General features: G+C 32.1%; 1 long non-coding RNA gene across 1 annotated transcript in view; it reads left to right on the top strand.

Moving 5' to 3' along the window:
* Positions 1–10,229: 10,229 nt before the first annotated feature.
* Positions 10,230–23,778, top strand: part of LOC115877001 — a 67,921-nt gene continuing 54,372 nt past the window's right edge. Inside the window, exon 1 of the long non-coding RNA XR_004049256.1 lies at positions 10,230–10,441. This is a non-coding gene — a long non-coding RNA (uncharacterized LOC115877001). The remainder of the gene's footprint in view (positions 10,442–23,778) is intronic.

The raw sequence follows: 23,778 nt of genomic DNA on the forward strand, positions 1-23,778 counted from the left end.
AATTATGTAATCTCCGTGGTCTTATTAAGTATATAAAGTTTTGTTTTACATGAAAATAATTATTCCATTTAATTATGCATTAAATTTTAGTATCAGCTTATTGATAGCTCGATTACCAATCAAATAGTTTCGATGTTTTCTATACTATGAAGAAAATTTGATCTGATTAGATTAATTCAGATGTAACTTATGTTATACTTGGTAAGATATTTAAACAAACCAAGAAGTTCTCTTCAGACAAGTTCTTGTCTGAAATTGCAAATATTAACGAAAAAGTTTTACATGTAGTTTCTATTCATAAATGTATGATTTTATTCTAGGTGAATGTATCGAGTCATATATTATGCAGAATATATTGAGAAAATGGCAACCAATCTAAAAGTGCTAACAAAATTTTTTAGCAAGTTATCGATATACCACTATTAGAAGCTGTAAATGTTCAAAGAGTCAGAGTATACTTTATTAGAAGTGTGTTAGATGGAATTATACACTTTAAAGAAAATATCTTTTATTATTCCAGGTAATGCATATTGTGTAATGCCATATAATTGTGAAATCTATTATTACATACAAAGATTGAAAATTATTTAAACAGGTACCTGTATGTTGTCTCACAATCTCATTTAGTGAATGGATTATTAAATATTGAACATATTTACACACAGAATATTGTGGATATGGATATCTGGTAAGCATGTTATAACCATTTTTATTTTTAGGATTTATGAAATGATTACATAAACAAACGCACCGTACACATTACATGAAATATATGACCAAAAGAAAATATCAGTTAATAAATCAAAAAAAAAAAAAAAAAAAAAAAAAAAAAAATACATAAAATGTAAAATTTTACAAGGATCGAAAAACTATGTCCAGTTGGCTCAATGACATTTCCTATATAAATTTACATATAAAATGACAGCGACCTTTATTTCATAGCCATCACTGATGACCCATTGTTTTTTCTCTCGATCATACAGTTTTACAAAAAAAAAAAATTCTCATTTCATATAAAATTGAGGTCTATTCAGGAGTATATTTGAATATAAATGTTTTTATGTACTGGAAGGGGGACTGTAGTTTTCAAATATAATAAAGAAAAATAGACTAAAAAAAACATGTGTGTGTTCTTTAAACTATCTCAGAAGTTACGTAAATGGGTTTCAAATAGGTTGCTTTTCACAATAAAGTCAATACACAGTAATTATACTTTACTTTTTCAAAACACACTCTTGTTTTTTATTATCAGAGAGTTATTAATATTAGAAAATTTGGTTACATGAATATAATAGGAGTAAATATTATGTTTCAAGTTTCAAATAATTAGAATATGATATGAGTCATAATAGCTTAAATATGATTGCTAATAAAATACCTAGTTTATACACATTTAGATATATCTCTTTAAATATAAATTAGTGTTACCACCATGCGACTAATGGGAAATACAATATGACCGTGAAAAAAAAAACGGCGAAAGCGATGGCTATGAAACAAAGATCGTCAATTCTATGTAAAACTTGAGAATGCTCGACCGTTATTTTCAAGCCATTCTGACGCTGTTTTTTCGACCGGTATTTCTAGGTATGGGATTATGTCTCTAATATGTGGTTAGTAATTTTTTCCATTTGCATATTGTTAATTATAACGTCGTCAAACTATAAAATTTGCTATATTTTTACTTAAATTTTTTATAATATCAGAACATGTTTTGAATAGTTTAATTAGTAATAAAGCTACTAACATGTTCAGTTATTTTTTTCTATAAAGCTTTTTGATAAAAAAAATATACCCGTTAAGACGTTAAATTGCCTGAGAAAATACGATCGATGCCATTTACCATCCACTTTTACACAATAAAATGCCATCGATCGTAATTTCAAAAGTAGAAAACTTGCCGTTTTCCGCAATGAAATGCGCGGTGGGGAGAAAATTACAGATTCCTACTAACGACATTATTAATCGTAATAAAAATAATAAAACATGTACCTATTAGAAATCGATCTAAATTCTAATATTATCGAGCTTTAAAAATTCGAGAAAGTGATCGGATATTGTGTTTAAAGTGTTGTGAAATGTTCGTTAGTACATATTTTTGTGTCGGTAATCGGTATCGGTATAGGCAAATCGCGATGGAGTATAGAAATCTGGAGAAGATGGATATGCTAAGAGCATATGTACTTTCTGGCAGGGGAAAGCGTTGTAGAAGCTCGGAGACTATTCCGAAGAGTATCCGAATAGATAAATCCCAAATGCTCGAAACCGTAAGCATGGTCTAAAGCATTTGAGGGATTCGGGAAAAGCAACGAAGAACTGTTGCAAAACGTTAAAAATTCCATGCTCAGAAGAAGGAGAGCATGTATTGGAAATGGAGGTCGTCATTTTGATCAATTATTATAATAGCATGCAGTCAAGAAGCGAAGGGGATACCGGTGTATCATCGTTGGAAATATAGGGTATTCCATGCGAATTTTGAACTGTCGAGATATTGGATCCCCTTGTGTAAATTTGTAATGTATCTTAAAACCATTTACGATATAGCTCTAAAATTAATAGGGGAGCCAATATTTCCACAGTTGAAAATTTGCATAGTGTTGTTAAGAATCGTAGTGAAGCGATGTTATTAAGTGTAGTGTTATGTGCAGTTTTAAGAGTGGTAAAATGGAAAAAAGAAAGCTCTGCAGCTGTATCTCTCTGCTATAGGGATATCTTTTATTGTTTGCAAGTTTTTTCTTTTAGTTTATTTTGTGGAATGTGGAAAGTAGGGCTACTGGCGATCACCCATTTAAAAAAAGTAACGCACCTCTGCAGAACCTCTTGGCTGGTGTGGGATTTTGCAAGTACTTTTAAGTCTTTCTAGTCAATGTGGCAACACTGAGCATCGAACAAGCCGAGACCCAAGTAATTGCGAGGTAATTTATGACTGATTATCGATTGCTGCCGGCAGCTCTCAAAATGTCGCAATTTTTTTTAAACTTTCAAAGTTAAATAACTCTGGTTATTTTCAATTTATTTTAAAAAATGGTAAAGAGAAAATATGTTTCTTTGGCCAGATCTACCACCCTTAAAATATCTGCACCCCATTTCTGGGACACTCTGTATAGCGAACTTTAGATCAACCCAGTAAACCTTTACTAGTAAAATATATTTTAAAGGTCAAATTGAACCAAAATGCTAAGTGCAGGTTAAATAAAGCTGGTAATAGTGTTGTTGATTTAATTAAGCATATGAAACGTTTTTTACTTGCTAAAAAATCTGTATCGGCTTTATCCACTCAATTGCATTACGCGAAACAAGATAGCAAATCTATCGATGAGTACGCCGAGTCTATCGAGAAGCTCATGGTTGAATTAACTTTAACTCAGGCAAGTAATGGCGATAATGCTTTGTTGGCCTTACGAGGAGTAAATTAGAAAATCGCTATCAGTACATGATAGTGCATAATGGTCTTAGAAACGCAGAATTAAGAACTATTATTAAGTCGCAAACTACTCAAACTTTAAATGATGCTATTGTCGGGGCTAAGGAAGAAAGCTGTTCAAATCACGTTAGTTCTTCTTCAGTTTTTCATATTAAAAAGAAGCAAAACTTAATAGGGGATATTACCAGTGTAATCGTGGTAGGCCGCGCCAGTGTGAAAATTTAACCATGGATATAATACACAATTTTAATAGGTCAAATTTCCACCAAAGCCGACAAAATTACAACAAATAAAAATAACATTCAATAATTATCGCGGTACTATGATCCATAATCGTGGTTAGCAAGGTCGGGGACGATTTCCAACGCGTCGAGCGTATTTTGCAGACGATGCGAATAACACACAGGAGCGTCGCGACGAAGTAAATAATGATCAGCTGTTTTTTCGCTCCCCACAATAAAATAATAATTCTACTAATGCAATAAGTTTTCATATAAATTCACTAAATTACATTTCTATTTTATATGAATTAATAAGATAAAACTTTTAATTGATACCGGGGCTAGTATTAGTTGTATTTTGTAATTGAAAGAAATGACTGTTAAATTATCGATACGACTAGGAAAATTTTCATCAAAGCAAGGTAATTGCCGTTCTAATTTTTAACGAAAGTTGGAACTGCAAATATTGCATTAAAAATAATTTTTTTTCTATTAACTCATTCATTTTCAGTTATTAATAAATTCGATAGCAATATACAGGGTGGCGCCTCTCATACGCCGCGGAAGCTCCAAGGAGAACGGTAGTTTATATCGAAATGAAATTTATAGTGATGAAATGAAATTTTTAGTGATATAAAATTACCGGTAATATTACGTAACATTGGTAATTTATAGATAAACACAGTTTTTTAAATAATGTTGTTTTTTTATTTCAAAACTGTAAAAACATTTCAAAAACAAGAGAAGACCGAACGCAGGCAGAGTCAGAGTGGCCTATATTATAATAGATAATGGAGTGGATAATGGTAAATCATCCTCAATCTCGTCATATGGTTCTTCTTTCTCTTTCGTTGAGTCAAGTCTATTACTTCGGTATCTTCTTCCATTTCTTTCTCAGCAGCCTCTACCATTCTTGGATGTTCTTCTCTATTTAGTAAATTATAATTATGGGCAATATAAGTAAGTTTTCCGGCTCTTTCTAAGGTAAGTTTGTATCTTCTTGGCCGATGGACAAATTCATAAGTAGGGGAGAGCGGGTACAGTTGTAAAACTTTTTCGAAATTTATTTTTCAAAAATAAAATGAGAAATTTCGCGAAGTGTACTTATTATCTTTAGATAGCCTATACATTGATCATCAAAATGCACATAAGGAATCGAAGGTATATTCACCTATGTAGTCTTAAAAAAGGCAACAGTGGTGTGATGACATGTGTTACAATTGTACCCTGCGGTGGTATAGTTTTAACATAGAGGAGGGACAAATGTAACGTGTTTAGTATATTGATTTTTCATCTGAAGCAAATAAAATTTTAGCTCCTACAATCTGACAAACGTTAAGATATGATTTGGATGCATTCAAACAATAATAATTGCTAGAAAATGAATGCCAACTTTTATTTACAATATGTGAAAAAACTAGTTCAGACAACAATCTTCAAAAGTTATACCTATTCTATAGAATTTTTTCTAAGAATAATTCTAACCTAGTCACAATAGATTTTTCCAAACAGCGTTCTAAAAAAAACTGATGCGCCTATAAAAAAGTACAATATTAAAGACAAGATAATTAAAAACTTTAAAAAAATATCAACTTGCGAATTTCCCTTTTTTCCAAAAAATGCTTTTTCTTGTTCGGGGGATAAAATTCGAGTATGTGGATTGTAACCACTTTAGGAGTTTCACCAGCTTGTATTTTTTTTAAATAACGGAAAAGTGTTACATGAGAGAGGTCCAAACTTCTAGCAACTTGTCGAAATCCAAGATTTTCGTTCACAACCAAACCCGCAGCTCTTTTTATATGTTGTTTTGTAGGTCCCTTATCACTAATAGTTATTTTTACTTAGGCATGTTAATTAAAAAAATGAGTACATCTAACGAAACAATGGGTAGGTATCATTGTAACATGTTACAAAAGTACCCTTTGCCATTGTTACAATTGTACCGAAGTAACAACCCTGCACTTTTATTGAAATTAAAAAACTAGAGCAAAATTTACTTTAAACTGAACATATCATGTTAAATATACATGCATAGGCTACAAAAGTATATATCTACATTGACTGTAAACTATCAGATGTGATAGTTATTTAAGAACTGATAAAATGGCTTAAGTTTTGCTTTTGTGTCGATAAATAGATATAGCTCTATTGTTATGTCACTGCACCATTGCAAAAGTCTCAACTGTCGTCAGATTGTACTGAGTCTTGAACTTGAATAACTGACAAGGTGCCATAATAATGTATTTGAATTTAAAAAAGTTATGGTACCTGTTACATTTGTACCGCGGTACAATTGTACCCGCTCTCCCTACTAAAGATTCTTTCGGTTGCGCCTGTTTACGATGGTAAATTTAAATGTAAGCGAACATACTTATTTTTAAAGCTGAAGCAAATTTCACTGGAAAGGACAATTTTTTTAGCAAAAATATTACCTCTAATTTCTATTGTGCCAGTTAGTACTTCCATAATGAGATTTACTTGTAAAAAACAGTTTGGATAATACCTTGGAGTTTAATAGATGAACTCCGTTGCAATTAAATTTTCAGCTTCAGTAAAATTTTCGCCGTATAGATTTGGTTATAGTAGGTAGTCAGAAAGATGAGCAGGTCTTAAACATTTACTTGCCCGTTTTTCCAGAATTGCACACGTTTTCTTGGTTTCCGACAGCAACTGATGAAGTTGATATTTTGCTGCATAATATAGACGACCTTATTTCAAAAAAGTAGGTAAAAACTTTTGGGATTGTTGGTCCGTTAGTTTCAAAAATCCACTTATAGATTGGCTTAAACAAAACAAGTCATAAGCTGCTGGTATTTGTAGCCAAAATTTGTTTCGAGGGCTTACTGTGTTTGGTGAAAGAACATCAGAATTATCTGGGCTATCATCAACTGCTAAGCTTTCTCATGAGTGTTTAGTGTCCAAAAAGCTTTTTAGACAAGAAACAAAGCAGCCCCATCTTGTGTTCATCAAAAAAAAAGGAGCAGAGTAGAGCGAGGAAAAAAGCAATATTTCCAATGTTCCCGATCTTGCGGTAATATTACGTAATATTACCCTTTACATCACTAATTATTATACCAATTGGGTACCCACCGCCCATCACTGTTGGTAACCAATATATTCTTATAATAATAATAATAATACTTTATTTTGCATGAATATCATTTACAACAAATGTAATTTACAAATAAATAATAATAATAAAAAAAACATGCAAAAAAGGAACTGAAGACAATTAAAATTGGTTTAAATTCAGTTCCTGTCAGATTACGATATCAGCTAGTATAAATGTGTGTTATGTAGCTAAATTATTTTACTGTAACTTATCTACAAATATAACTAAATTATATAGTAATCCTATGACTAAGAAAATTTAGTATGAAATTCAAAGAAATAAAGTATCAAAGAAAGTATTTTATACTAAAATAATTCTGAGGTAAAAAAACTAAGAGGGAAGAGAACTATCCAGAAAATGTTTTTTAAGTTTATTTTTAAATGCATCACTCTGAAGGTTTATCATTTCTGCTGGTAAACAATTGTAGAGCTTCCAAATATTAAATGAGAAACATCTAGTGAACAATGCTGTTTTGTGAGGTGGTGGTGTAATAAGTCCCTTAAATCTAAGGTTTAAGTTGTGCACATCTGTTCTGAATTTTATTTTATTCACCAAGTATGGAGGACACTTCTTAGAAATAACTCAATTTTTAAAACTCGTTAAAATTAAACCAAATGAATGCATCTTACGTCTGTTTTCCATATTCACTATGGAGCCGCGCTCATATGTAATCAAATAGTCGGCTGATCGGCTCTATAAGAATGTGTTGTTTTCAGTTTAGCAACTAAATAGTCGGCTGACTAAAGATCGCCTGTCAGCGAATAGCCTTTTTCCCCAGAATTTTTTTTAATTAAAAATTAGCAGGGATGTAAAAGATAGAATAGTAGAATATTGCAAGTGAAGTAGTTGTTTGGTTTAGTTTCGTTTGTTTTGTTGAACACCCTCTATTAAATATACACAAGTATTGATTTTATCTAAAAATGCTGATCTATAGGTAATTCACAATACCCACCTACGAAATTTCATCATTTTGCTGTACACACTAAAATTAGTACAGGATTGCCACCTTTTGTATTTAAAACATCGGGACGTCACTAGTACAACCTTTTTTCTTAAATGTAAAATTTTATTTGTCTATTGGATTTTGAAACAATATTTTATACCTTTTTGAATTAACTTAAAAAACTATTCGAAATTTATGTAAATATTTAATAATTATGTAAAAATAAAAACTGAAAAGTTGAAAACAAAATTAGTGAACAATCAATTAAATCTAAAACAACTAGAACAAAACCCAAACAAAATCAAAAGTTTCAGCTGTATAATCTGTATAATTGGCTTTATTAGTTTATCTAATTATTTTTAAATGAACATTTTTTGGTAAAATAAAACACTTATTAAACACAATACATCAAAACACTTTAAAATATTACATACTTAGTATACACAAGCATAAAAAGGCCTTAACCCCTACAAGTGCGCTAATTCCCATTAAACTCTTTACTTTTAACACTGGACGCGCGTTTCGTTAACCAGCTTAGCATAAGCAGCAGATGATGAAAACTGATGGTCAGCTTCAAATTTATGGTTAGCGAAACGAGCGTCCAGTGTTAAAAGCAAAGTGTTTTGGTGTATTGCGGTGAATTTGTGTTTTATTTTGCTGCTGTAACTCCAAAGGTTCGAACCCCCAACTGTAAAGAATATTTTTTATTTGTTTTGTTGCTGTAATAATAAGAGCCTTGTCATTTTTAATAAAATCCAAAAATTCTTATATGCGATATATTAAATGAGATTTGAAGTTCCGTTCTAATGAGCTTAACTGAACATCTATTTTTAGCCTCTGTCTTCTTCAACATCATACGTGAAAATATATAAATAGCAACCTTAAACAAAGAAGGCATATAATTTATTCTAGTTTTAAAAATTCTTTATTTTTTTATTTAATTCTTTATATCCTTTTGGACAAATTTCCTTTACGCAAGTTTTTATTATCGAATATTCATTTAACAGAGTATCAATATCTATTTCTTTTAATTATAAAATTTCTAAGATTTTAATTAATTCCTGGAAAAGAACTGTTTTTAAAACCAAAAAATTAATAAACATGTAATTTTAATAATAAATTTTACCATTTTATTATTTGAATAATAAAAACGTTGCTATAAAACAAATAAAAGTCGGGACATTAAGGCTTTGCGTGGGAACGCGGGACTTTTGGATCAAAATTGGGACTGTCCCGACAATATCGGGACGGGTGGCAACCCTGAATTAGTTTGTACAGTTTTTGAAAAAAAAATCGATATTGTTAATTTAATTTATTTTTTTTAATTTTTAATTTTAAATGAACCTCTTCCCTTATTTTAAAATTAGTAAAGTGTTCATTTAGTTTCGTACTTATTCATTTATCCCTTCTGTATACAGACTATTATATTAAATTAATTCTCTTAAGCGTGGTCCAGACACAACGACTTATCGTATACGATTTGCTTGCGTCGACAAAACGTTGCGTGTGGCAGTAAGTGTGAATCAATTTTAGAACTGCACAAACACGGAAGACTGAGTTAAAAGTTTGTAACGAAGTTCTGGACTATCTTGAACGTTGTCTGTAGTTAAGACGTTTAACTTGTTTCTTTTTTTTAACTTTATTTAAATAAATAGCCAAAACTAACCACAACAGTGTTTCTTGATATGACAGAATACATAGACTGGAGGACAAGACGTTTTAAAATGGACACAACTTTGTCTGTGCCTTTTATCTGCAAAGTTTTGTCGACGCAAGCACATCGTACGACAAGTCGTTCCGTGTGGACCGCGCTTTAGTTTATATATATGCAGAATGTGATTCTATCTCTATCCCGGTATGCGTTTTTTAGAATCTGCTCTTTTTTCTTGCGAATATTATTTTTGTTGAACATCGCTATGAAGCACAATATTTTTATTTGAATAATTTTATTTAGATTTGTTTGTAATGTACTATTTCATTTTAAATAAATATTTCATTATATTGTCAGGTGGCATAGATTATTTGATTTCAATAAGATATTTCAAAATCTATTTTATAAAGTCTTTTAATGGCTACATGGCCTACCAAATATTGTGCAAATATCGCCTTAATCAGGATATATAAGACAAGGTAAGTTTATTGTTTTAATTAAAAAAAATAATTATATTATTTAAAAACAATTGCATACACTGGATCTTTTTCACGTTATAGGTATATTAATATTATATGTAATGCATATGTCGGGATATTTATAATTTAATGATTAAATGTAAGACGTGGCAACATCTTTTATATTATCAGTATTTACTAAATAAAGTTTTTTGTCTGTATTTTCGAAAGAAAGGTGACGCAATCGAAATGTCGATTGCAAATGTGGTCCCGAGTCGGCTTCTAGTAGTCTTTATGCTCTAAGGTGCGGAGCGTAGAGAGAGGGAAAACCCAGTCACGGGTGATGAACAGACAACAGACGGCGTGGTGTGCCGGTCGGTGCGCGGTGTCTTGCACGTGGTGTCTTGCACGTGGTGTCTTGCACGTGGTGTCAGGAAGACAAAAGAAAGAGCCGACTTGGGAATGGATGGTCGCCATCTTCTTGTCGGTTCGAAGGGATTTAGTTAAAAATCCGGATAATTATTAATTTTAAAACCCTTTCGCGACATCAGAAGTGTGGATAGAACTTACCAAACCACAATAAGCTTTTGAGTGGCATGGTGAAACCTGTAGGATGCATTTGAATAAGATAAGTAGGTACACAGTTTCTAATTAGGTTTACAAATCGAAAGTATTGGTTTTCTTTTTGTGGCTTTGGTCAGCTAGAGTCAGGAGCAAATGCTGCATTTAGACGGAGCATTGCTGCATTTAGATTGAGCATTGCTGCATTTAGATTGAGCATTTAGATTGAGCATTGCGGCATTTATATTAAGCAATTTAGTAGTTTTAGAGTCCAAACAGATAGCCTGTATAATGTTACGGAGGGAAATATTACAATGATTATTATTAAAACAAGTATTTACGGCATTATTTCATACCGATTTAAGTTTAATTAAGTTTTTATAGTCTGAAATTGTCTGAATAAGTTTTAATAATCTGTTTATTCCTGGTAAATACATGGTACTATGGTACAGAATGGTGGTTTAGAATATTAGCCACACCGTTTAAATTTTAATTCTGAATAAGTTTTCTGATTGCATAACAAATAGCAATACAGCAAAGTTTTTGTCGAAGAAAATATTGATCGGTATGATTTGTTTATTTATTTAGGCGAGGTGATAAAAACTCTCGCTTGCGATGGCTACCGTTGTTTTTCTACTTGTTTTTTGGCAGGTAAAATAGTTTGTTTATTGTTTATAATTTGAATAGATCTTTTAACGATATGTTTTGTTTATTATAGTCGAGAGCTAGTGTTTGATTTCGTCTTGGAAAATAGATAATTTTAAAAGTATTTTCATAACATGTTTAATGAGGGTCACAGCCTGTTTATGAGCAACCTGTCGAGTTGCGATGGTTTGTACAGGACTTGTTGTGGTCCTGTTCTGTAGGGCCAACTTATTGATGGTCTTTTCGGGTGTGGAATTAAAGTACACTGTTGTTTTTAATAACTTAAGTAACTTTAATTATGATGAAATAATTACAATGGTGACCCTAAGGGAAACTGTCTAAAATAAGTACGCGTCGAAGAGTAAAAAGATAAAGAGGCAAACAGAGTTGAAGAGCATAAAGTATAAAGTAACTAAAAGTGTAAAGTGACAGAGAAGCTGTCTTTCGTTTCTTTAAATAATATCTAACCTACAAAATGCCAGAGGCGTACAGTATATATTTTATATTTTTAAACCTAATATCACAGAATATCTAGCTACGCAACAGAAGCCTCGTTACATGTATAAAATTGTAGGTAGCAAAAGGAGACAGGCTTTAAAAGTCTGTCTCCAAATCAGATATTTTGATGTGGTAGTTTCGCTACTACATAATAGAGGGCAATAAATTTAAAAGAAAACAGTTTTCTACAAACAAAATTTAAAGAATTTTGTGCAGTGTTGCCATTGTGTAATTCATATCGTAATACTTCCTGATAAAGCCTACCTTCAAATTTGCTACATCATTTAAACATATTAAAATAGATCAGAGCTGTTTTTTCAGTTTGCTATGTTAGTTGAATTTTATGAGCTAAATTATAATCACTTCCTGGCGTTTGATTGTATAATGAATCCTGAATTTTCATTGTAATTCGGCGACAATATAATAAGTATTGTTCTACTATTATTATAGTTCTACCACTTCCTGACGTTCGATTGTATTCATACCAAGTTCATATCGTAAAATCGGGAAAAAACGGCGTTCGCGATAGCTATGAAATGAATATCGCTGTCATTTTATATGTAAATTTATATGGGAAATGTCATCGATCGTCCTTTTCCAGCCAACTGGACGCCGTTTTTTTCAGAAGCATATCCAAGTGATACCATAATATAGTACTATATTACGATACATGGCGTTCGATTGGGCTTAAACTTGGTATACTATATCTTCAGTGACACTGTAATATTATGGTACCATGAAGCATATAAAGTGGTACCTTCTATAGTACCATATTTGATGACATAGCAATATTAGGTATATGGCGGCAATAGGGCTTAAACTTGGTATACTACGTATTTTCGGTGATATTGTAATATTATGGTACCATGGAGCATAATAAGAGGTACCATAATATAGTACCATATTATGATACCATTTCCTGGCGTTCGATGGGGCTTAAACTTTTTATACTACGTATCTTCGGTTACATTGTAATATGATGGTACTATAATGCATATAAAGTGGTACCTTAATAGAGTACCATATTTCAATACCATTTCCTGGCGTTCGATTGAGCTCATATTTGATATATACTTGCGTATTTTTTATGACATTGCATTATTATGGTACCATGAAGCATATCAACTGGTACCATAATATAGTACTATATTACGTACATGGCGTTCGATTGGGCTTAAACTTGGGATACTACGTATTTTCGGTGACATTGTAATATGATGGTACTATGATGTATATAAAGTGGTGCCTTAATATAGTACCATATTACGATACCATTTCATGGCGTTCGATTGTTCTTAAATTTTTTATACTACGGATCTTCGGTGACATTGCAATATTATGGTACCTTAATGTATATAAAGTGGTACCTTAATATAGTACTATATTACGTACATGGCGTTCGATTGGGCTTAAACTTCATATTATTATATTATACTACGTATTTTCGGTGACATTGTAATATGATGGTACTATGATGCATATAAAGCGGTACCTTAATATAGCACCATATTACGATACCATTTCCTGGCGTTCGATTGGGCTTAAACTTGGTATACTACGTATCTTCGGTTACATTGTAATATGATTGTACTATGATATATATAAAGTGGTACCTTAATATAGTACCATATTACGATACCATTTCATGGCGTTCGATTGTTCTTAAATTTGGTATATTACGGATCTTCTGTGACATTGCAATATTATGGTACCTTAAAGCATATCAAGTGGTACCATAATATAGTACACTATTATGATATAATTTCCTGGAGTTCGATTGGGCCCAAATTTGGTATACTTGCGTTTCTTTATAAAGATTTCTTTAATTAATAATTTTAATTTATTTTACGAATTTTAATTTATTGTTCGATGTCGTGACAGCAACTTTTTGCCGAACTAATATATTATTAATTGTACCTGTGTCACTTTTTAAAATCTACCTAGGTCTATATAAATAACGTGGCAAACGGAATAAATTTGTTATTATAGTATTTTTTAGTCAGTTAACATTTTTTCTACTGCATTTTAATAAATTATTTCCATTATTATTAAACTTATATTTCATTACTAACGTTCCAGCATTAATAAATATCACTATCAATCGCCCTGTATATTATTAATTTTAAAGGTAATTAAAGGTATTTTCTTAGTTAACATTATAAGGGAGTGTATATTAAAAATGTATATGTTTTGTAATAATATACTTAAAACTATTTTAATAGCCGAAGGAATAATTAATATAAGTGTATCTGACAAGAAAAGAAGAAGAATAGAAAGAAACACATACTGCACTATACACAGTAAAAAGAATGGGATGCCAATTCAAGTCTTTTTGAATCTGGCAACTGTGCATATTTAGCCGAGCTATAAGGCCGTCGACGAGCCGTCGATCCAAAACCGAAAGTTCAAAATTTCTAATTATATTCTGATTATGATATTGTCGCGCCATCTAGTATTCTATTTGTGCAATTTTAGCTCTTTCATTTCGAGTATTTTTCTGTTGCGTAGCTAGATATTCTGTGCTAATATTCAGAGCAGTATTCTGTGACTGTCCTAGACTTGATTAGATTGTTTAGATAGACAGACGTGTGTCTGCGATAGCTATATAGTTTTGTGATCGAAATTCTTAAGTTATAATTTATAATTTTGTGCAAATATTTAGGGGTCGTTTATAAGCTTAAGGGTGTGATGCCTTTAAGGGGTTTTATTGGAGGACATTCATAAACTAATATTACAAATTTAAGTGAAATGACGATTATAACAGACTTTGTGTCCCTGTCTCTATGTTTTCTTTTCTTATGTGGTTTAACAGGTTGGGTTCTGGGCTCCGTTGAGGCTCTGTTTACCATCAAATTTTCTGCTCTGGCTGCTGACTTTTGTGCGGGGGTGAGCGATGCTATAGAGGCGCGGATGCTCGGGAACGTGTTGAAATGTCTGACTTCCCAGTCAGTTGTGATAAATATGAGTTGTCCATGAGTTTTTATAAATATGGTAGTGATTTTTGAGGCAGTATTTTTATTAATAATATTATTTTTAAATTGTTTATTGTTAGTTGATGGGTTTAATGATCATTAATAGTAATAAAAATGATTGATTCGATATTTGAGATATAAACAAGGGTTCTGACGAAGGCGAACTGTTCTATTGATATTGTTGACGATATGGCGTTGATTATTCTGAGATTGTTATAAGTTAAAGAAGTCTAAGAGATTTTCAAGCAATAACAAGGGCAATGATTTAGGGAATTTGCAGTATCTTAAAATTATTTTGAAAGTCATTTGTGAATGGTGTTAAGGTTTGGAGAATTTCTTAAACTATGAATGTTTGAATTCTGTAAACTTTGATTATTATTTACAGATGTTAACTGAAGTAAAAATAAATAATCGTCCATTAAAGATTATGTTTCATGTTGTTCCGTACGATTATTTAAAGCACGATGTAGGTAATGTTTGGTCGTGTAATTGTCAGTCAGGGTTTTGGTATAAACATTACATTAAAAATTTTGAATATTTTTAAAATCGAGATTATCAATATTTTTGAGTAGGTCAAACAGAAATATTTTTTCAAAATTAAATAATATTAGTAGTGAAATTGTTAGTCATAATAAAACACTGAACAAAGTTTATGATTATTATTGGTACTACTTGTACAATAATGGTACTACTTGTAAACTATGTAAATATCAGTCTAGCACTATAATCATATTGTTGTTTATGTCACGCATAATTTGTAGGTAACTAAAGAAGATGATTTGCAAATTAAGATTTTCGTGAGTTTTGTGTAAGAAGATATAAATTCGCACCTAATAGCCACAGGGTTATGTTGAGTTAAATATGTCTTGAATACTCTCAAAGAATATAATAGTTTTAAGAACTCTCGTGTGGAAGCTTTAGTGCTTTGTCACACGGTGGCGCTTTTAAACATAATCGAAGCCTGAAAATGCTAATATTTTAAATTTTGGGGACAACGCGCGGCGATATTTCGTACGGTGTTGCCAAAACATATTTTATTTCTCGATATTTAAAGAAATATGTATTGATTATATATTTCGTATTCGTTAGTACATGAGGCATTCTAAGGCTATAAAAACGTAGCTATGAAAATAAAATTTTAGATTTTTAATTTTTTTGTACCTTCTAATAAAAATTACTTCTATTCCAATAAAAAATTAACTAGTCTGATTATGTGTTATCTGTGCTAGTATTAGGAAACTAGAGTAAATACGGAGAATATTAATTCGTTCTCTAAGATGAGCACTACTAAGTAATTTTTTAAAATTCGACCCATAAGGGGGTGTAATTAGATAAAGGGGTGTAATTATACAAAAAAAAATCTGTACCTACTAGGAGTATGAACTTTTGCACAGAGTTTCCTTAAGTGACGAAAGTGAGTACCTAGAAGCTAATTTTTGACATTCATCCCCTAGAAATAAGGGATGAAAATTTGTACAAAAGTTTGTTACAATCGGTTTTAGAAGTATGAAATTCTGCACAGACGTTCCTTATGTAACGTAATTTAGCACTAAGTAGCACTTTTTGGAAATTCGCCCTCTAAGGGTGTGAAATGAGGGGTGAACGTTCTGAAACAATTCTGTTGAAGGAATATGAAAATTTGCACAGAGGTTTCTTATGTAGCGTAATTGAATAATTAGAGTTTTTTTTTGGAATTCATTCCTTAAGGGGGTAAAACTAGGTGTGAAAATTTGTATAATTTTTTATGTAAAATCCGTTCTAGGACTAGGAGTATGAAATTCTGTTCAGAGGTCCCTTAAATGATGAAAGTGAGTACCCAGAAGCGAATTTTAGGCATGCATTCCCTAAAAAATAAGAGATGAAAATTTGTTAAAATCGGTTTTAGAAGTATGAATTTTGCAAACGTTCCTTATGTAACGTAATTTAGCAATAAGAAGCAATTTTTGGAAATTCGCCCTCTAAGGGTGTGAAATGAGGGGTTGAACGTTCTGGAACAATAAATTCTGTTCAAGGAGTATGAGAATTTGCACAGAGGTTTATTATGTAGCGTAATTGAATAATTAGAGCGATTTTTGGAATTCATTCCTTAAGGGGATAAAACTAAGGGTAAAAATTTGTATAATTTTTATGTAAAATCCATTCTAGGACTAGGAGTGTGCAATTTTGTACAGAGGTCCCTTAAGTGATGAAAGTAAGTAGGTACTCAGAAGAAAATTTTGGACATGCACCCCCTAAAAAATAAGCACTCCCTATAAAACAATTGAAATAAAAAATTTTGTCTAAAAAATAAAAAAAAGTTGGGGTCCGAGTGATAAGAGTGGTCCATCTTATCACTTAGGGGTATAAAAAATATATAACAACCTAGGAATAGGTTGTGACCATACCAAACCAAACCAGACCTACTGAATATACATATAAAATTTTATCAAAATCGGTCTAGCCGTTTCGGAGATGGTAACAAAAAATTAAAAAAAACAACCCCTATTAAAAAATAGGGGATGATGGTGGAACGGTGAAAATTTAGGGTTATTTGTATTTTTTAATGCCAACTAAAAAAATAAAAACATTTTTTTCTTTTCAAAAAATAAAAAATGAGGGTGGGCTACCCTCTCGGCTACCCTTACTACATAAGGGTATAAAAAATAGATAACAACCTATTTTTAGACGTACTGAATATACATATAAAATTTTATCAAAATCGGTCAAGCCGTTTCGGGGATGGTAACAAAAAATTAAAAAAAAACAACCCCTATTAAAAAATAGGGGATGATGGTAGAACGGTGAAAATTTAGAGTTGTTTGTATTTTATAAGGCCAAAAAAAAATATTTTTTTTTTCCAAAAATAAAAAAATGAGGGGGGCTACCCGGCTACCCTTTTATCACTTAAGGGTATAAGAATAGATAACAACCTATTCTTAGACGTACTTACTGAATATACATATAAAATTTTATCAAAATCGGTTAAGCCGTTTCGGAGACCGTAACAAAAAACTTAAAAAAACAACCCCTATTAAAAAATAGGGGATGATGGTAGAACGGTGAAAATTTAGGGTTGTTTGTATTTTTTAATGCCAAATAAAAAAAATTAAAATATTTTTTTTTTCAAAAAATAAAAAAAATGGGGGTGGGCTACCCTTATCACTTAAGGGTATAAAAAATATATAACAACTTATTTTCAGACCTACTCAATATACATATAAAATTTCATCAAAATCGGCTAAGCCGTTTCGGAGATGGCAACAAAAAAAAAATAAAAAAACAACCCCTATTAAAATATAGGGGATGATGGTAGAACGGTGAAAATTTACGGTTGTTTGTATTTTTTAATGCCAAATAAAAAAAATTAAAATATTTTTTTTTCAAAAAATAAAAAAAATGGGGGTGGGCTACCCTTATCACTTAAGGGTATAAAAAATATATAACAACCTATTTTCAGACCTACTCAATATACATATAAAATTTCATCAAAATCGGCTAAGCCGTTTCGGAGATGGCAACAAAAATAAATAAAAAACAACCCGTGAAAATTTAGGGTTGTTTGTATTTCCTAATGACAAATAAAAAAATAAAAACATTTTTTTCTTTTCAAAAACTAAAAAAAAATGCGGGTGGGCTACCCTTTCGGCTACCCTTATCAGTTAAGGGTATAAAAATAGATAACAACTTATTCTTAGACGTACTGAATATACATATAAAATTTTATCAAAATCGGTTAAGCCGTTTCGGAGATGGTAACAAAAAATTAAAAAAACAACCCCTATTAAAAAATAGGGGATGAAGGTAAAACGGTGAAAATTTACTGTTGTTTGTATTATTTAATGCCAAATAAAAAAATATAAAATTTTTTTTTTCACAAAAAAATGGGCGTGGACTACCCTTATCACTTAAGGGTATAAAAAATATATAACTACCTATTCCGAGGGGTGTCTCACTCGGGTAAAAAATGTACACGTACTGCCAAAATATCCTTCCACTGCTAAGCGACTGCCAATGACTATGAAGAAGACTGCTTATGACTGCCATGTAATTATTATAGGCGACTGCCATAAGACCTACTGAATATACATATAAAATTTCATCATCATAGGTTCTTAGACCTACTGAATATACATATAAAATTTCATCATAATCGGTTAAGCCGTTTCGGAGGAGTGCGGTAACCAAAACTGTAACACGGGAATTATATAATATTATATGTGAACTGGCGGAGTGCGGAGAGCGGAAAGACTGATTATAGCAATAGAGAAAATTTAAAACTATAATTTAAAACTATTCAAGAAAGTGCACACAAAACAAGGCAACGCCGCGCGTCTATTCGTTCAATTCCGACCAAAATAGCGAGGCTCCACGAAGTTGGGGCCTCGCTCGCCAAAGCGAGGCCCCATCGACAGGTCAGATTTTGATTGCAGATGCAAGCGAGACGAGACTTCTAGGGTATGGTTGGTGATATTCTATGGTACTCTAAATAACATGTTAATTGTCATCGAATCTAGTTGACCATTTCGGTAAAATGTAATAGGGCAAGTTTAGTTATTAAGAATATTCTGCTAAAACAACGGCCCAGCTGCGTCGAAACACCGGTTCCCATTAGTTCACCGAAGTTAAGCGACGTAAGGCGATACTGGTTGATGGACGGGTGACCGTCTGGAAACTCTGTGTCGTGCTGTTGTTCTATGGCATGAGTGTAAAATCTATTGACGCACACTGCTCATTCACGCCGATTTGAGGCTGGATGAGATTGTATATCTCGTGAGTAAAGTCGATTTAGACACTCGCCAGATTGATAGGCTATTGACAATGATATGGCCGAGTACCGCGGTTCGGATTCCGTAAGAAAAAATATAACTTTGGTATGGATCTTAGTTGAGACACCCCGTACATTTGGAAAATTTTAAATTATGCACATTGCCCCTCTACATATACCCATAATTTTTTTTGTTTCTACATCTTTCCGTTTTCGTATAATCAACCGAGGCGAATGAGGTGCGTCACCCTGTATAATCACCCTATTCAACTAAATTCGTTAAATTCAAAAATTATGAAAGGAATAAGGAAATATCAAATGGTAAAAAAAATAGAAACTATGTATTATCATAATTACGCTAGATTCTCTTTAATTAGTTCAATAATCAGTACAATACGATATACTGAAAGAGAAAAGACTATAAAATACGGGAGAAAAATGAGAAGTTTATTACCTATCCACTTAATCCGGATCGGTCGACAATAGAATTTGTGATATTTACAACATTATGTAATTAATTGATTACCGGTCCTATTATGTAACTGACGATGTACGTAACTACGTAATAGAGCATATTTTTTGGTTAGTTTATTTAATGAAGCGTACACACGGCTTTGGTTGCTGATTCTCGTGTGTCAACGTGTTCAGTACAATACGATTTACTGAGAGAGATGCTGATGCTCTATTACGTAGACACGTACATCCCTAGTTGCATAATAAGACAGATAATCTATTAATTACAAAACGTACTAAAAGCGCAAATTCTGTTGTCGAACGCTGTAATCAGTATAAGATTATGTATTAAATAATTATGGAGGTGCATATGAAACATTAAACAATTCATCATTGTGTTAAGTTATACCACGTAATTTAACAAAAAGATCAATCATTTAATATCTCACTTCACACTGTCTCACTCCATTTAGAATGGTCGACAATAGAATTTGCACTATATACTACGTAATACAGCATATTTTTTGGTTAGTTTATTTAATGATATAACCGATAATGTGCACACGGCTTTGGGTGCCGATTGTCATGCACAGAGTCTATAGACTCTGTGATTGTATAAATGAACAAAGAGAAAAGAGCAAGAATTTTCCCAAGCGCATGAAGTTGAGCTCCGGATTAAGTGGATAGGTAATAATTTTCTCTCCCCGACTTACAAGATTGCCATAGCGATTCACTTCTAGACATGTAGGTAAATGATGACTAAAATAAACGACCCAAGATTTTCTCTTGCCGACCAGTATATTATCGTAGTCTTAAAGAAATTAGAATAAAATAAACTATGTTAAAAATTTTCATGTATACTACTGAAATGAAGATAATATATCTAAGCTAAATGTAATCTATTGTAGCTGTAGTAAAATGAGTAACTAATTGTCGAAAATCCAGATCCAACCCTAGATGCAACATTTTTTTGAAACCTCTCCTTATGGGGTTTGAAATTTTGATGCAAAATCTGGCAATACCGCTTAGAAGAAATGTACCCACCCATACCCACCCAATTTTTTTCTCTTTTTAATACATTTGATTTGCCATTAAGCTGCCTACATCACTGTCTTAGTGTGCGAACACAGTGCAAGCAGGTTTGCCGCTTTCTGGTAGCCAGCGCCAATCTGGGTACCTATTCTTGACATCGTTCGCAACTTTACGTATACGCATCACGTGTATTGTTATAAACAGGGTATCCCAGAAATAAGTGCAAGTATTTTAAAGGGTGGTAGATCTCGATAAAAGAAACATATTTTTTTCTTTATCGTTTTTCAAATAAGTCCAAAATAACGGAGTTATTTTACTTTGAAAATTTCCAAAAAAATGATTTTTGCTAAAATTTTGAGCACCTTCTTCATGTGCCTTCTCCTCATCGAAGGTTGGCTACCATCAATTGGAATTCCTCCCTGTCTTGAGCCAAACGGATAATTGCACTTGCCTCTCCTATATTAAACCACTGGCGCAAATTCCGCAAGCAGGAAAACCGTTTACGCCTGATGCCTCGTCGTCCTTCAATCTTTCGCTCAACGATCAGCTGTAGGAAACTATATTTGTTATTTCGAAAAATATGATCAAAATATGCTGCTTTCCGTCGTTTTATTGTAGTCTTGGTCCTTACATATTCTTTCCAATACTCCGAGATTTGTTTGAGAACCACTGGATCTTTTCTGGATTTTCTTTCTTATAAATTTAATCTACTACCTATGTTGCCATATTATCAAGAAATTATTTTTTTAAATAAAAACTAAAAAAAAATGCAAAAAAATTCCAAAAATATTTTCAAAAAATTCCGAATTTTAAAAAAAAATTATTTAGAAAAAAACCTCATAGGCATGTTTCTGGGGTTGAACTATACTACCAGTTAAGTTAAAATACTTGCACGTATTTCTGGGACACCCTGTATATGGTTACATAGTAGCGCCGCGCCGCGCCAGCTCGCGCTTATAACCTTGAAAAATTAAAGCGTGTTATCAAATCGGCTAGTTCACAGTGAAAGCAGGTAGGAGCCGTCAACCAGCGTTCATCGGCGTTCTCGCTTTTACCGGAACGAAAATTTATTTATTTCTGCTTTTGCAGGCGCCGACGGCGCACAGAGGGTATTAAGAACTAGAAGTTGGCCAAAATTATGTTTTATGATTTTTTTGCTTTTTTTGCTAGTAATATTAATTATTAGAGGAGAGGGTGCTAATATGGAACCCCATTTTGTTTTTCCTACACAATATTTTTTCCTCTACTCTGAAACCCTTTCCACCGATCAAATAGGGCCATTCTGTGCAAAACCAAGCAATTGGATGAGGATGCTAGAACAAGAAAGTAATTTGTATATTATCGACGATATTTGAGCGAGGATGGGTGTTATAGGGTAAAGACTATTTTCTTTAAGAATCTATTTAAATCAATGTTTTTTTGGCAGTGGCAAATATTGGCAAGATTTTTGTACATATTCCAAAGCTGGAGACTTTAAGCATTGAACGGATACTAATTTCAATGCGGAATATTGCCGAATAGTCTTACACCTTATAAAAATGCCTCTGATTTTTTAAATATTAAACATTATAAAGAAATAGAAGGAAACGTTTCAAAAAAAACATGGCATAAAACAGGACTTGCCAGCTGGCTCTGTATCCATCATGACAGTTATTATAAACAATTTGCAAAAAAAGCACTACAAACAATTCCACTATTTTATAATCTTAGAAATATTCAGAATACACTCAAGATAATTCATACTTATAATTGAAATATATTATTTATTTGATAGTCAACTTACGACTTAAAAAAAGCTAATAAACGTGCTTACATTTAGTATTTATAGATTTGTATTCAGTTAAAATAAAAAATGAAAATAAAAAAAATATCACTTTTGGCCAGGTTTATAGACCAAATACCCCTATGTGCGGCCCCGGCGCGGCGGGCGCGGCGATTCAATATGGTTAGGTTAGGTTAGGTTAGTTAATCAGGTAAATTTCCTCTTAATTAGCTACTTCCGAACCCTGCTCGCATCTCCGAAAAAAGCCATATAACAATACACGTGATGCATATACGCAAAGTTACGCATCACGTGTATTGTTATATGGCTTTTTCGGAGATGCGAGATGTGAGCCATATTTGAAGATGCGAGTGATCAAGAATAGGTGCCCAGAGACGGCGCTGGCTGCCGGAAAGCAGAAACCTGCCTCCACTATGTTCGCACCCTTACACGTTAAAATCCTATACACAGAGTTGGCCTGTCCCGATCGGTTTACATATTAATGAAGGCTTTCATTTGAGATTTTCAAATTTTGTCTAATAATTTTGTGTGATTAATTTACAGATATTTAGTACAATAATTTTCTCTTAAAATATTTTAATCTCGTTTTTATATTAATAAAATATTTGAGAAAAATTATCTAAATGTGTTTGATGAATGTTTGTACACAATTTTTTCGAATTCACTTAGTTTTATTTATCTGCATTACTTGGTATAATTAAATGCGATACATTTTCTAAAAAAAATCTATATAAGGTTTCCTAATTAGGTTAACAGTTGAATCATGCTTGCAAAATATACGAAATATAGTAGCGCATATTTTTCAAAACTACAAAACATTTCCGTAAATACAGGGTGGTCCGAACTGTTTTCCGGAAAGTTCGGCAGCATATTCTGCAGATAAAAATAAGTAAAAAGTTCGTATAAATGTATGGCCTAAAATGCTCAGTTTCGGAGATATAGGGTGTAGAAGTTTATTTAGATTTTTTTCCAAATAATTTCTGAAGTAACATCAATATTTGGATGAAATCAATGGTGTCTGGCAGTTTTTTGACATGAGAAATTTGATTTTGATGTTAATATGACCCCATGAGGCGCCCCCTACATGTGTTTTAACTGTTTTGAAGAGTAATAACTTTTCGTCCGTGCCTTTATAAAACAAAGAGTCAAAAAATATACATTTTCGTGATTTTTAACGTAAAAATGTCTCTTGGTAAAAATCGCTACAACCAACCGTTCTCAAGGTATTTAGAATGGAAATAGTCAATACATGTCATTATTAACAAAAAATAACATGTTATT

The sequence above is a fragment of the Sitophilus oryzae genome, unplaced genomic scaffold (assembly GCF_002938485.1).
Source record: "Sitophilus oryzae breed Bouriz unplaced genomic scaffold, Soryzae_2.0 scaffold_1442_pilon_pilon, whole genome shotgun sequence".
Lineage (NCBI taxonomy): Eukaryota > Metazoa > Arthropoda > Insecta > Coleoptera > Curculionidae > Sitophilus > Sitophilus oryzae.